Source organism: Scyliorhinus torazame, chromosome 13, assembly GCF_047496885.1.
Source record: "Scyliorhinus torazame isolate Kashiwa2021f chromosome 13, sScyTor2.1, whole genome shotgun sequence".
Taxonomy (NCBI): domain Eukaryota; kingdom Metazoa; phylum Chordata; class Chondrichthyes; order Carcharhiniformes; family Scyliorhinidae; genus Scyliorhinus; species Scyliorhinus torazame.
The window spans coordinates 34,323,956-34,337,139 of record NC_092719.1 but is presented as its reverse complement, the minus strand read 5'-3'; the positions used below and the strand labels follow the sequence as shown (position 1 = coordinate 34,337,139).

Below are 13,184 nucleotides of genomic sequence, written 5' to 3'. Positions count from 1 at the left end.
GGGTGGTGGAGGGAGGGTTGGGTGCAGGGAGGATTGAAGGGGGAGGTAGGCGGAGGGGGGATTGAAGGGGAGGGGGCGGAGGGAGGGTTCGGGGGGAGGGAGGATTGAAGGGGTTGGTGGAGGGAGTGCTGAAGGGGAGGGGGTGGAGGGAGGGTTGGGGGGGAGGGAGGGTTGAAGGGGAGGAGAATGGAGGTAGGGTTGGGTGGAGGGAGCATTGAAGGGGTTGGTGGAGAGAGTGCTGAAGGGGGAGGGGGTTGGAGGGAGTGTTGAAGGGGGAGGAAGGTGGAGGGAGGATTGAAGGGGGAGGGGGGGTGGAGGGAGGGTTAAGGGTCGCCTGGGGGGATGCTCCCTGGGGGGGTGGGGATGGGGGACGTTGGTGTTACTCACTCGTGCTGCCCGGTGTTGTCCTTCTTCCAACACTGGAGGCGAGTCCTCCTGGTCACACTACCCGAGCTGACTGCTGCTGCCACCAAATCCCAGGCAGCCCTGTGGCTCACCCTCCGGGACCGTCGGGGGGAACAGGGCATCCCTCCTGGCCCCCACCGGGTCCAGGAGCCTCACCAGGTCAGCATCCCTGAATCTTGGGGCTGGTCTCCTCAGTGCCATTGTTGCGAGCTGGCTGGGGTTGGCTGAGCAAGTGCAGCTTAAGTGCTGCTTGTTGGCGGGGGGCTGGCGAGCGGTATCCCACTTAGAAATCTTTCCGGAGAATCACGACCAACAAAACATTGACTGAAGAGAATTTGGCTTTGGAATCTTAAGTGGAAATGAAATTGATGTTGCGCTATAAAATATAAACTTTAAGACACCTGCTCTATTGCTGCAAGAAGCCAGAAAAACGAAAACATTGTTGGTGGGATCTCGTTTCCCAATTTTCCCCGCCCCTCGCTGCTGACGTAACGAGGTTCACAAATCTTCTGGAGTTAGCAGAAATTAGATAACTAGCGTGAGATTCCAGTGGGAACTTGCTGGGTACTTCCAGATGGAGCAGCAGGTTACTGATACAGCTGTGGCTATTTAAAGGGCCACATTCATCTGAAGAAAGTTTTTATGTTAAGACCTGGTGAGCGATAGCAGAATTTATAAGTGTGGCTTTGGACACCCGGTGGTGCCAATTTAAGATGAAGCTTTCTACCAAGGTTGGGTTTGTATTCTATCAGGCCCCACCCCGCCCCAGCGATAACATTGATGACGTATTTTTTCACAGGCTTAGGATTTGGCCTAAAAACCCGGCTGTGCAGCTGGAGAGCTACACGCTGGGTTTCAGTCAGAGCCTGACACTGAAATAATATGGGAAATTTCTGTCCATATATTTATATATGTGCCTGTCTCCAACTCAGTTTTAAGTCCCAGGGAATGGTGTTAACATCCCAAAATGCTACAATACTGACACTAGCGCACATCCCATTAATTATTCTATCAGTTTATGCTTCTAATTTCTAATTATTTGAAGGAAACGGCAATAATAAAATAAAATGACTTGAGAGACAATGTTAAATCTGATCACAAATGCATTAAGGTGACATATAGTTCTTGAGGGGTTAATTGCAAATCAGCATTGAGGGATGAACTAAATGATAGCATCATGCTCCGAGTGTGTTTTATTCAGCTGGCAGTGCTGTCACCAGGACAGGTGGCACACACCACTAAAATAGTGCACTTGGCAACATCCCTGGGCCTTGCACAGCTGGGGAACAGTTAGCAAACCTGGTACAGCTGCTGTTCTCGTCACAATTGGCACTGCGGACAAAGCTCAAACAGTGGAGATACTTGGCAAAGGCAGGAATCAGGCCCAGAAGGCAGCCACTGCCTGAAAAGCTCCCTGTCTTGTTTGTCAACTCGAGCTTGTTCCAACTCGTCAATGACAAGTATGCATAATTAGAGATCAAAACTGGCCAAAGAAGATGGAGTACGATAGGAAACAGGACTTTTTGGAGTATTTTATGAGCTCAAGGTGAGTACTTCAGGCTTATGCAATTCTAAAAATGTACAAGGATTACAAGCAGCTTAATTCTGCGAGGGCCTTGAATTATTTGTAAACTTCAGTAAAATAAAATCTTATAATCTTGGCTGGAGTTTGTGACAAAAAAACATTTAGTTCCAGTGTAACCATGGTGACAAGTCAATCGATAATACTTGTTTGAAAAAAAATGCTGATTAATATCTGATAGGTATTAATTATTCTACGTTGAAAAATAAGGAATAGTTTGAAAAGATTTCTGCGCATTTTTACATTTGCTGGAACAGCTGGAGATTGCCAAAGGATTACATAATTTTCTTGCCTCCCCCAGATCTCACATTGTCTCTCAGTCTGGCATTTCGTCCGCTAACCATGTGAAAACTGACACACCAAGCGTTCAGAGAGAAAAGAACAGCAAGTCTTGTTTCATTGACAACACATAAATTGGTCAGGGCCTCCGGTTTATCTGAAGTGCACATTGATTACTTTTGTTTGAAGGTTGTGTTACAATGCTGATTAACTTGTCTGATAGGTACATTGATTATACATTAACAAAGTAAAATATTGCTTTGAGGATTCTTTCTGTAATTTGCGATACCGTCTGAAGCGTGCCAAACAATTACATAATTCCACCCCCAATGACATATTTCACCTCAGTGTGACACTCTCCGCCAGCCACAAGCTCAGTCAAGTGAGCCAGACTCAATTGGACTCAGCTTCCAGACGTCATGTGGTGTCAAATACTTCCATTTTATCATTTATCCAAGCTGTCCACTGAAACTTATAGCATTTATTATCATATTCATGGTAATGAACTTAATTAATACTAATTATGGACGGTTACCAGATGGAAACTACAGATGATCATAGCTGCCATTTGTAAAGGGCACCCTTACCATTGAAAGGTCACTGGCAAAGCTCTTCAAGAGCTGTTGTGTTTATGAACAGAATCACCTCTGACACAATGCTGCCAACAGTGATATCTCTGTGAGGAAGCAAAAGGTTTAGAAAAAAACATTTTTAAAATGTTCCGCAACTCTACAAAAGTTGTTGTCAGTTGAAAGTTGCATTGTATACGTGTGCTCCCTAAATCTCTGCTTGCGGATTTCTGCCCTGCAACTACCTCTCAAATCCTGTAATCTCAAAGTGCTAAATAGGCATCATCAGGTAGATTTATGATCATTGCTAATTAGGCTAATGTGACTGAGGTCCCTGTAGTTTAACCGTTACAATTTGTTCGTCTGCCTCAAAATAATGCGCAGGTTATTTTCCTCAAGAAAATACTAAAAACATATTCAAATGTTGCTTTTGTTGTTCTTCTTTCCTCATGGTACATAGTCTGAGCTCATGTCCAGTCCAACTGAATTCCAAGTATTTCTAGGAACATTGTTGAAATTGCACTGTTTTAATTGGCGTGTCCAAATCCAAGGGTGTTTTGTATGTAATGATATTTATGTAGAATAAGTAATAGTCATCAAGACAAGAAAATAATAATTCCACCATTTGGGAAAATGCTGGAGACAATTGTGCAGAAATCTCTAAGCAAACAAATGGCTCTTTGGAAATCTTGGAGAAATGACACCACTACCACAAGACTGCGACGTGTGGTACCAGTAAAAATAACAGCAGTTAGAAAACAACATGTATCCATTCAGGGATGTTGTAATCGCTATTGATTTCAATGGGACGGAGGTATTGAAATTGATTTACTGAATCAGCAAGGGTAATGGCAGAACAGAACAAAAGACCCAGAAATCTTTGACGTGCTGTAGGTAATGGTGTAAATTAGTTTCACCTCATCTTCCTGGAAGACCCCCAAACACTTCCTGCACTCCAATGACATATGACAAACATGGAGTCTTATCAATTTCTGATCATCTCCACTACTCCAATCTTTTTCTGGCTCCATATGTCTTATCATGATTCTGTTATTGCCATCTTGTGTTTCTTAACTTGTCCCATTGTCGCTCTTTCACTATCGTCCCTTTTGACTTTTAATCTCTCCTTCCAGCCTAGCACAGACTTTTTGGTTCTCCCCCCTCAGCCCTTTCCTCTGCTACATCAGTAACATTTTCCAGTTCTGATGAATGGTGATCAATCTGAAATGTGAACACTCTCTCTCTTCACAGAGGCTGCGAGACCTGCTGATTATTTTCCAGCAGCTGCTGCTTATATTCCAATATATTGTCCACATGGCCAGATACATAATTCACACGTGATGAATGGCTTTAAGCAAATTTATCATGAGTTTCAAACTAAAACTTTCAAGATCCTGTTGCTGGAAGGTATTATTCAATGAAGAAGTTCATGTCAACATGCAATTCAGGGTTCCTCTCCAAGGCAATTGCAGCCAGGTCTCTCAACCTCCATTCACTTACAGTCGGAAGCCCTCTCTGGATGAGGCTATCCCACCCAGAAAGCTGGCAAAGTTCATATGGTATGAGCAACACAGCTATTTGTGTGTTAATAATACCAACAATGCTGGTTAGATCCTAGGCTGACGGCATCCGGAGGCTGGCAGCGTAGCGAATTCCAGGCCTGCCGTTGGAGCACACTCGATCATACGATAATTGACGCCAATTAATGGCAAGGGTGAGTGATTGGCCTTAATCCCACCCAATGAGTGCTGGAGAGTGGGATGTACTATCACTGAGGTATTGGGCCATGAGCCAGAACAAGGTTGGGGCCAATACTTCAAAGAGCCCTCGCAACAGTAGCGTGTCAGGGGACCCAGATAAGCAATCCTGTGGATTTGTTGTATGTGGTAAACCACTGTTGTACATATATTAGGAGATGTACGGTAAGACCCTGTACTACAGGTACAGCGGTAGTCCCTGCCTGCTGGCTCTGCCCAGTAGGCGGAGTATAAATATGTGTGTCCTCCATGCAGCAGCCATTTCGCCAGCTGCTGTGGAAGGCCACACATCTGAGAGTAATAAAGCCTCAGTTGTATTCAACTCTTGTCTTTGTCCAATTGATCGTGCATCAATTTATTACTCTCTAAGATTTTCAGAAGATGGACCTCTGTATCAAGCCGGATCACCTGCAGCTAGATCCGCAATCAAGCAACGCCGAAAAGGACTTTCAGCACTGGCTAGCTTGTTTCGAGGCGTACATCAGGTCTGCACCAGACCCAATTCCGGAAGCTCAGAAATTACAGATACTGTACTCGAGGTTGAGTTCCAACGTCTTTCCTCTGATCTAGGACGCGCCGAACTACGACAAAGCCATGGCGCTACTTAAAGAGAATTACGCCCTGCGGACGCTCTTCGCCAAACACATACTCTCCACTTGCTGTCAGCTCCCTAGTGAGTCCGTAGAAGATTTCTGGCGTGCCTTAATTCCACTAGTCCGAGACTGTGACTGTCAGGCCGTTACGGCCACGGAACATTCAAACCTCCTTATGCGGGACGCTTTTGTTACGTGGATCGGGTCAGACCTCATACGCCAGCGACTTTTAGAGGGGGCCATGCTCGATCTCGCAGAGACAAAGAAGCTAACACTCTCCATGACGGTCGCCTCGCGCAATATTCAGGCCTACACCCCCAGCCACATGGCCCACCCCTCCTACGCATCGTGGACCCTACAGACGGCCGCCCCAGCGGGCCTTACCCAGCCAATACGCCTGCGCCACGCGCCAGCCAGCCAATCCCGATGTTACTTTTGCGGCCAACAAAAACACCCCCGCCAACGCTGCCCGAACCGCGCTGCCCTTTGTAAGGCCTGCGGTAAGAAGGGGCACTTCGCCGCGGTGTGCTAGGCCCGCGCAGTTGCCGCTATCGCACGGACCCCCCTTGTTTACGCACAATGGACGCCGCCATCTTCACCTCCCCGAAACACGTGTGGCCCGTGGGCGCCGCCATTTTGTCCACCCCAAGATCTCCAGGCGCCGCCATCTTGTCTCACCCACGGCACATGGGCACCACCATCGTTCCAGGACCCGTGCCCCCCGGGCACCCCATCATCCGACATCAGCGACGACCAGCCACGACTCGCCTCGGTCACCATCGACCAGTCTTGCCCGCACAACTTGGCCACCGCTCGACCAGCATTAAGATCGATGGCCATGTGACCTCTTGCCTACTGGACTCCGGGAGCACCGAAAGCTTCATCCATCCCAATACGATAAGGCGCTGCTCCCTTGTGGTACACCCCGCCAATCAAAGAATCTCCCTGGCCTCCGGATCCCACTCCGTGGCGATCCGGGGGTACTGTATAGTCACGCCCACGGTCCAGGGCGTAGAATTCAGCGGCTTCCGCTTCTACGTCCTCCCCAATCTCTGCGCTGCCCTGCTACTCGGCCTGGACTTCCAATGTAACCTCCAGAGCCTAACCTTGAAACTCGGCCGGCCCCTAACACCCCTTACTGTGTGCGGCCTCGTGAATCTAAAGGTCGACCCTCCTTCCCTTTTCGCATATCTAACCCCGGTTTGCAAACCTGTCGCATCCAGGAGCAGATGGTACAGCATCCAGGACAGAACCTTCATCAGCTCAGAGGTCCAGCGGCTGCTTCGGGAAGTCATCATCGAGGCCAGCAACAATCCCTGGAGAGCCCAAGTGGTCGTAGTTAAAACTGGGGAGAAACACAGAATGGTCGTGGACTACAGCCAGATCATCAACAGGTACACGCAGCTCGACGCGTACCCCCTCCCACGCATATCTGATATGGTCAATCAGATTGCACAGTACCGGGTCTTCTCAACTGTAGACCTCAAATCCGCCTACCACCAGCTCCCCATCTGTAAGGCGGACCGTCCATACACTGCCTTCGAGGCAGATGGTTGCCTCTATCGCTTCTACAGGGTACCCTTCGGCGTCACCAACAGGGTCTCGGTCTTCCAAAGGGAGATGGACCGAATGGTCGACCGGTACGGATTGCAGGCCACCTTCCCGTACCGAGACAATGTCACCATCTGCGGCCACAATCAGCAGGACCACGATGCCAACCTTGCAAAATTCCACCACACCGCCACTCTCCTAAACCTCACCTATAACAAGGAGAAGTGCGTGTTCAGCACGAACCGCTTAGCCATCCTCGGCTATGTGGTCCAGAACGGAGTTCTGGGGCCCGATCCCGACCGCATGCGCCCCCTCATGGAACTCCCCCTCCCCCACTGCCCCAAGGCCCTCAAACGCTGCCTGGGGTTCTTTTCATACTATGCCCAGTGGGTCCCAAACTATGCGGACAAGGCCCGCCCACTCATCCAGTCCACCCATTTTCCCCTGATGCCAGAGGCTCAACATGCTTTCAATCGTATCAGAGCCGATATCGCCAAGGCCGCGATGCACGCAGCAGACGAGATGCTGCCCTTTCAAGTGGAGAGCGACGCATCAGACGTCGCCCTAGCCGCCACCCTCAATCAGGCAGGCAGGCCTGTGGCATTCTTTTCCCGCACCCTTCATGCCTCCAAAATTCGGCACTCCTCTGTCGAAAAGGAGGCCCAAGCTATCGTTGAAGCTGTGCGGCATTGAAAGAAGAGGGGGAAGCGCTGGTAGAAGAGTTGAAGGGTAAATGGGAGGAGGAGCTGGGGGAGGAGATCGAGGAAGGTCTGTGGGCTGATGCCCTGGGTAGGGTTAATTCCTCCTCCTCATGTGCCAGGCTCAGCCTGATACAATTTAAGGTGGTCCACAGAGCGCACTTGACGGGGACGAGGTTGAGTAGGTTCCTTGGGGTAGAGGACAGATGTGGAAGGTGCTCAGGGAGCCCGGCGAACCATGTCCATATGTTTTGGTCATGCCTGGCACTGGAGGGGTTCTGGAGAGGAGTGGCGGGAGCAATATCTCAGGTGGTGAAAGTCCGGGTCAAGCCAAGCTGGGGGCTAGCAATATTTGTAGTGGACGAACCGGGAGTGCAGGAGGCGAAAGAGGCCGGCATTCTGGCCTTTGCGTCCCTAGTAGCCCAGCGAAGGATCTTGCTAATGTGGAAGGAGGCGAAGCCCCCCAGTCTGGAGGCCTGGATAAATGATTTGGCTGGGTTCATAAAGTTGGAGAGGATTAAGTTCGCCTTGAGAGGGTCTGCGCAGGGGTTCTACAGGCGGTGGCAACCGTTCCTAGACTATCTCGCGGAGCGTTAGAGGAAGGTCGGTCAGCAGCAGCAACCTTGGGGGGGGGGGGGGGGGGGAGACACGTCCTGGGAGGGGGGGGAGAGGGGGGACTGCCTGGGAGGGTGGATGAGCAAGAGATAACATGAAGGGTTGATGGAAACTGGCACGTACGGGTGAGGGCCAGTGTACAAAACTGTAAATATATCATTTTGCCATGTATCTTGCTCTGCGCGATTTCTCGTTTTTTTTTGTTACGGGGAGGGGGGGGGGTTATTGTTTGTAAGGGAGAAAAATTGTGTTAAAAAAGTTCAATAAATATATTTTTTAAAAAAGAAGCTGTGCGGCATTGGAGGCATTACCTGGCCGGCAGGAGATTCACGCTCCTCACTGACCAACAGTCGGTAGCCTTCATGTTTAATAACACACAGTGAGGCAGGATCAAAAATGATAAAATCTTGAGGTGGAGGATCGAGCTCTCCACCTACAACTACGAGATTATGTATCGTCCCGGCAAGCTCAACGAGCCCCCCGATGCCCTATCCCGAGGTACATGTGCCAGCGCACAAGTAGACCGACTCCGGATCCTGCACGACAGCCTTTGTCACCTGGGAGTCACATGGTTGTACCATTTCATAAAGGCCCGCAATCTGCCCTACTCCGTCGAGGAATTACGGACAATCACCAGAGACTGCCAGGTCTGTGCGGAGTGCACACCGCACTTCTACCAGCCAGACCGTGCGCGCCTGGTGAAGGCCTCCCGCCCCTTTGAACACCTCAGCGTGGATTTCAAAGGGCCCCTCCCCTCCACCGACCGTAACACGTATTTCCTCAGTGTGGTCGATGAGTACTCCAGATTCCCCTTCGCCATCCCATGCCCCGACATGACGTCTGCCACCGTCATCAAAGCCCTCAACACAATCTTCACTCTGTTCAGTTTCCCCGCCTACACCCACAGTGACAGGGGATCCTCATTCATGAGCGATGAGCTGCGTCAGTTCCTGCTCAGCAGAGGTATCGCCTCCAGCAGGACGACCAGCTATAACCCCCTGGGAAACGGGCAGGTAGAGAGGGAGAACGGGACGGTCTGGAGGGCCGTCCAACTGGGAACCTCCCGGCCTCCCGCTGGCAGGAGGTCCTCCCTGATGCATTGCGCTCCATTCGGTCACTACTGTGCACCGCCACTAACGACACACCCCATGAACGTCTCTTTGCCTTCCCCAGGAAGTCCACATCCGGGGTGTCGCTCCCAACTTGGCTCGCAGCTCCAGGACCCGTCTCCTGCTCCATAAGCACGTCCGACTCCACAAGGCGGACCTGTTGGTAGAAAGGGTGCAGTTGCTCCACGCGAACCCCCAGTATGCCTACGTAGCATACCCTGATGGCCGCCAGGATACTGTCTCCCTCAGGGACCTGGCACCAGCAGGTTCCACACACACACACCTCTGGCCCAGCTCCACCCCCCCTTCCCCCGCCGGTCCCAGCAGCAACCCCCCCAGGACCATCCGTCCTCCTCCTGCCCACGCCCGTGGATGAAGAGAATTTTGGCACGCTCCCGGAGTCACCGAGGACCAGGCCAACATCGGAATCGCCACCACCACTGCGTCGCTCCAAGCGGCACATCAAGGCCCCGGACCGACTAAACCTATAACTGGTTCGGGACTGTCTACCCACTGGACTTCAAAAGAAAAAAACAATTGTTGCCATACTGTACATTAAACTCAAACTTGCTGTTTATAGTTCTCCACCACCCCTGCTGGACTCAATTTTAACAGGGGGTGAATGTGGTAAACCACTGTTGTATATATATTTGGAGATGTACGATAAGACCCTGTACTACAGGTACAGCGGTAGTCCCTGCCTGCTGGCTCCGCCCAGTAGGCACAGTATAAATAATATGTGTCCTCCGTGCAGCAGCTATTTCGCCAGCTGCTGTGGGAGGCCACATATCTTTGAGTAATAAAGTCTCAGTTGTATTCAACTCTCGTCTTTGTCCAATTGATCGTGCATCATTGCAAAAACAAGATTTGTGTAGTTTCCAGTCCTACAGGGTAAGTGCATTTAAATTTTAATTAATCTTTGTAAACCTGTCACTCTTCATAGGTGGCATAATTTTTAAACACCAGCAAGTCTCCTATCCTATGGACATTGAGGAGTTGAACATTTATTACATGTTTTTATACATACATGTCAGCATCATCGGAGTGGAGGGAGAGGCTGACTAGAAGGGACAAGCCAGTCTCAAGATTCAGTGAGGACTCACTTAGAGTGCTCCTGCGTACGGTTTTGGACCGAGATGAGCAGCTCATGCCAACTCCTGGCAAGAAGAAGCCCAGCCAGTTACGAGCTGCTTGGGAGGAGGTGGTCAACAGTGTGGGGCGTTGTGAGAAGGACTTGGTCCCAGTGCCGGATAAGGCTCAATGAGGTAATGAGGTCAGCCAGGGTGAGTATGGCTTCAGTATGAGTAACCTTGGTCCAATGTGTTACAGGTCTCACCAGCAAATACAGGAGGTAACTGAGTCGTGCTGCTCCTCAAAGCCAGCACAATTCCACAAGGACATGGCTGTCCTAGGCCACACCATTGTGCATTTCCAGCAATGGTCTAGTTGTAGGGCGGCTGGCTGGCAGGGTGACGTAATGATGCGTGAGCATAGATTCCATGCTGACAGGCACTGAACTAATAAAGGATTGGAAATATCCCATATGATCATTTGAAATTTTCCATGTCAAATCATTCCAGGAGAAGTGAGCCCACAATGCCCTCGAGAGAGTCGGCACAGATGGGGGTATTCCGAATATTGAAGTCCTGACTCCTTTTGAAGTGGAAATGCTGCCACTGATGGAGTCTGACTCCTCCAGCAGTATCGGCAGAGGTTGGAGGATGGCCAGAGTCTTGTGAGATGGCAAAAGATTCAGGCTGATTGAAAGGAGGGGGTGGCTAGTGGAGGTTAGACATCATCCAATGTAGCTGGGGAATATAGTTCACACCTTATAGTCTAGACAAGCTTCATCGGCTGAAGCTTCATTTCATTGTCCAAGGGTACACTGCAAAATCTAATCACTCATGTTGCACAGTGAACCGGTTGATATGCAACATGTGATAGGGCTGATGTGACAAAGTATTTGATACCCGATTACCCCAGATTACTCTGTTACAAGAAAAGCCTCTACAGCAAGAGCTCTGCCAGAACCTCCCTTTGATGATAAGAAGGAATCCTTGGAAGATAGGGACATAGGAATTAGGAGCAGAAATAGGCAATTCAGCCCTTCAAGCCTGCTCCACCATTCAATCAGATCATGGCTGATCTCTTCCTGGTCTCAAATCCACCTCCCTTGATGCAGCATCACATCCTCTCACAGCACTCAGCACCAAGGCACATCAGCAGGGAAGGTATTGTGGGAAAGGAGCCCTGTACACATCAGTCCTCAAGGGTCAAAAAAAGCATATTGCAGCCGCCACGGTTGGGATTTGGTCTGACCTGTACACCATCGCCCTGGCTCTGTGCTTAGGGGCACAGAGCCAGGATGAGAGAGGGACTGGGAGCTAGGTCACACACCCAGCTGCTTGAAGCTCACTGAATCGTAGGAAAGATCAGCTGGTCTTAGGGGGAAGGGTGGGAAGCAGCTGCCTACATCTGGAAAGTCCATTCATGGGAAGCAGCTGCCTACATCTGGAAAGTCCATTCATGGCATTCATAGCATCTCCTCTGTCTACCTGCCATTATCAAACCTCTGGCACATGACGGCATCCCTGGTGTCATGGCCATCCACCTGATGAAGGCCAGGGCCATCAACAGGAGCATTGTTGTGGTCTCTCAAATTTCACATGGCCTTTGACTTCAGAGGACGGCCCCCTTGTCTGGCGAGCCCAGACTCTCCAGGGGGTCTCCTCTTTGGATGGTGATGCTATGACATGCATAGCAAACCATGACCATCAGGGACATGTGAGCAGAAGCACTGCAATACTCCTCTCGACCTGCCCAGGTATCGGAATCTCATCTTCAGGAGGCTGATGGAAGGCTTCACTGTGGTGCTGCTGTGCTCTTCATTATACCTCCTTTCTCCTTCAAATCTGGACACCCTCAGAGGCAGCATGAACCATCTTTTCAGTGGCTAGTCCTTGTCACCTATTAGCCATCCTTCCAAGGAATCGGGCCAGTGAAAAGATTTGGAATCTGTGAGTTTTAAAGGGTGTCGGGGTCATGATGGCTGCCGGGTACCTGGTGCACATCTGCATGATTTGCCGATTATAGTTGCACACCAGCTGGATGTAGAGCGAGTGGCAGCCCTTTCCGCTGATGGTCCAGCAGGAGCCTTTATGACAACTGGAGTCAATCAGTGGCTCCCTGCACCCTGGGGAAACCTGCAATCCCTACAAATCCTTGGGCTCTACCCATTTGACTCATGGCATCTTGTGTGATGGAGATGTAATTTTTAGCGCTTCGGAACATTGCATCCATGAAGAGCTTTATACGGTGGAGTGCAGCAGGTTGTCTGATGCCACCGAGGACTCCATGAGTTGCCCGGAATGAGCTGCAAAGAGGTTCAGCGTGACAGTGACCTTCAATACAACAGGCATCGAGTGGCTCCCTATGCAGTTGGATAAGATCTCCCCTGTGAGCGTCTCACAGAGTGATGTAACCGTGGCTCTTGAATCCCGAGTCTTCTCCTGAATTGAGTCTCGAAATGAAATGAAATGAAATGAAAATCGCTTATTGTCACAAATAGGCTTCAAATGAAGTTACTGTGAAAAGCCCATAGTCGCCACATTCCGGCGCCTGTTCGGGGAGGCTGGTACGGGAAATCAGTTGCAGGTAGCTAAATCTTTGCCTCCAGACTTTAGAGGCTGCAGACGATTGTCTGTGCCACCGCAGAGGATCTTGGAGTACCTCCTCTCTCGGGGTCTGGTGCTGCTTAACCCCTTCATGCAACACCACAGCATCCTGAGCCTCCCTGTGTTCCCATCTTCCTCTCTCCCTTAACCTCCAGTGAGGAGGACAGAAGGTTAAGGAGGAGGCTGTGTCTCAGAGACTTTATACCCCTGGGAAATGGCTAAGAAAAAAATATCAACCACTTAGATGAGCACTCTGAATCAGGGCAAAGTCCTCCTACTTAAATAACCTCCAAATGGATAGTCTGCTCATCCACTCCCCGAGTATTAACTGCAAAGCTCAAACTCTGGTCTC

At 50.2% G+C, this 13,184-nt stretch overlaps 1 protein-coding gene across 2 annotated transcripts in view; it reads right to left on the bottom strand.

Moving 5' to 3' along the window:
- LOC140387945 (reelin-like) overlaps positions 1-13,184 on the bottom strand; it is a 520,778-nt gene that overhangs the window by 210,899 nt on the left and 296,695 nt on the right. The gene's annotated exons all lie outside the window — the stretch shown is intronic.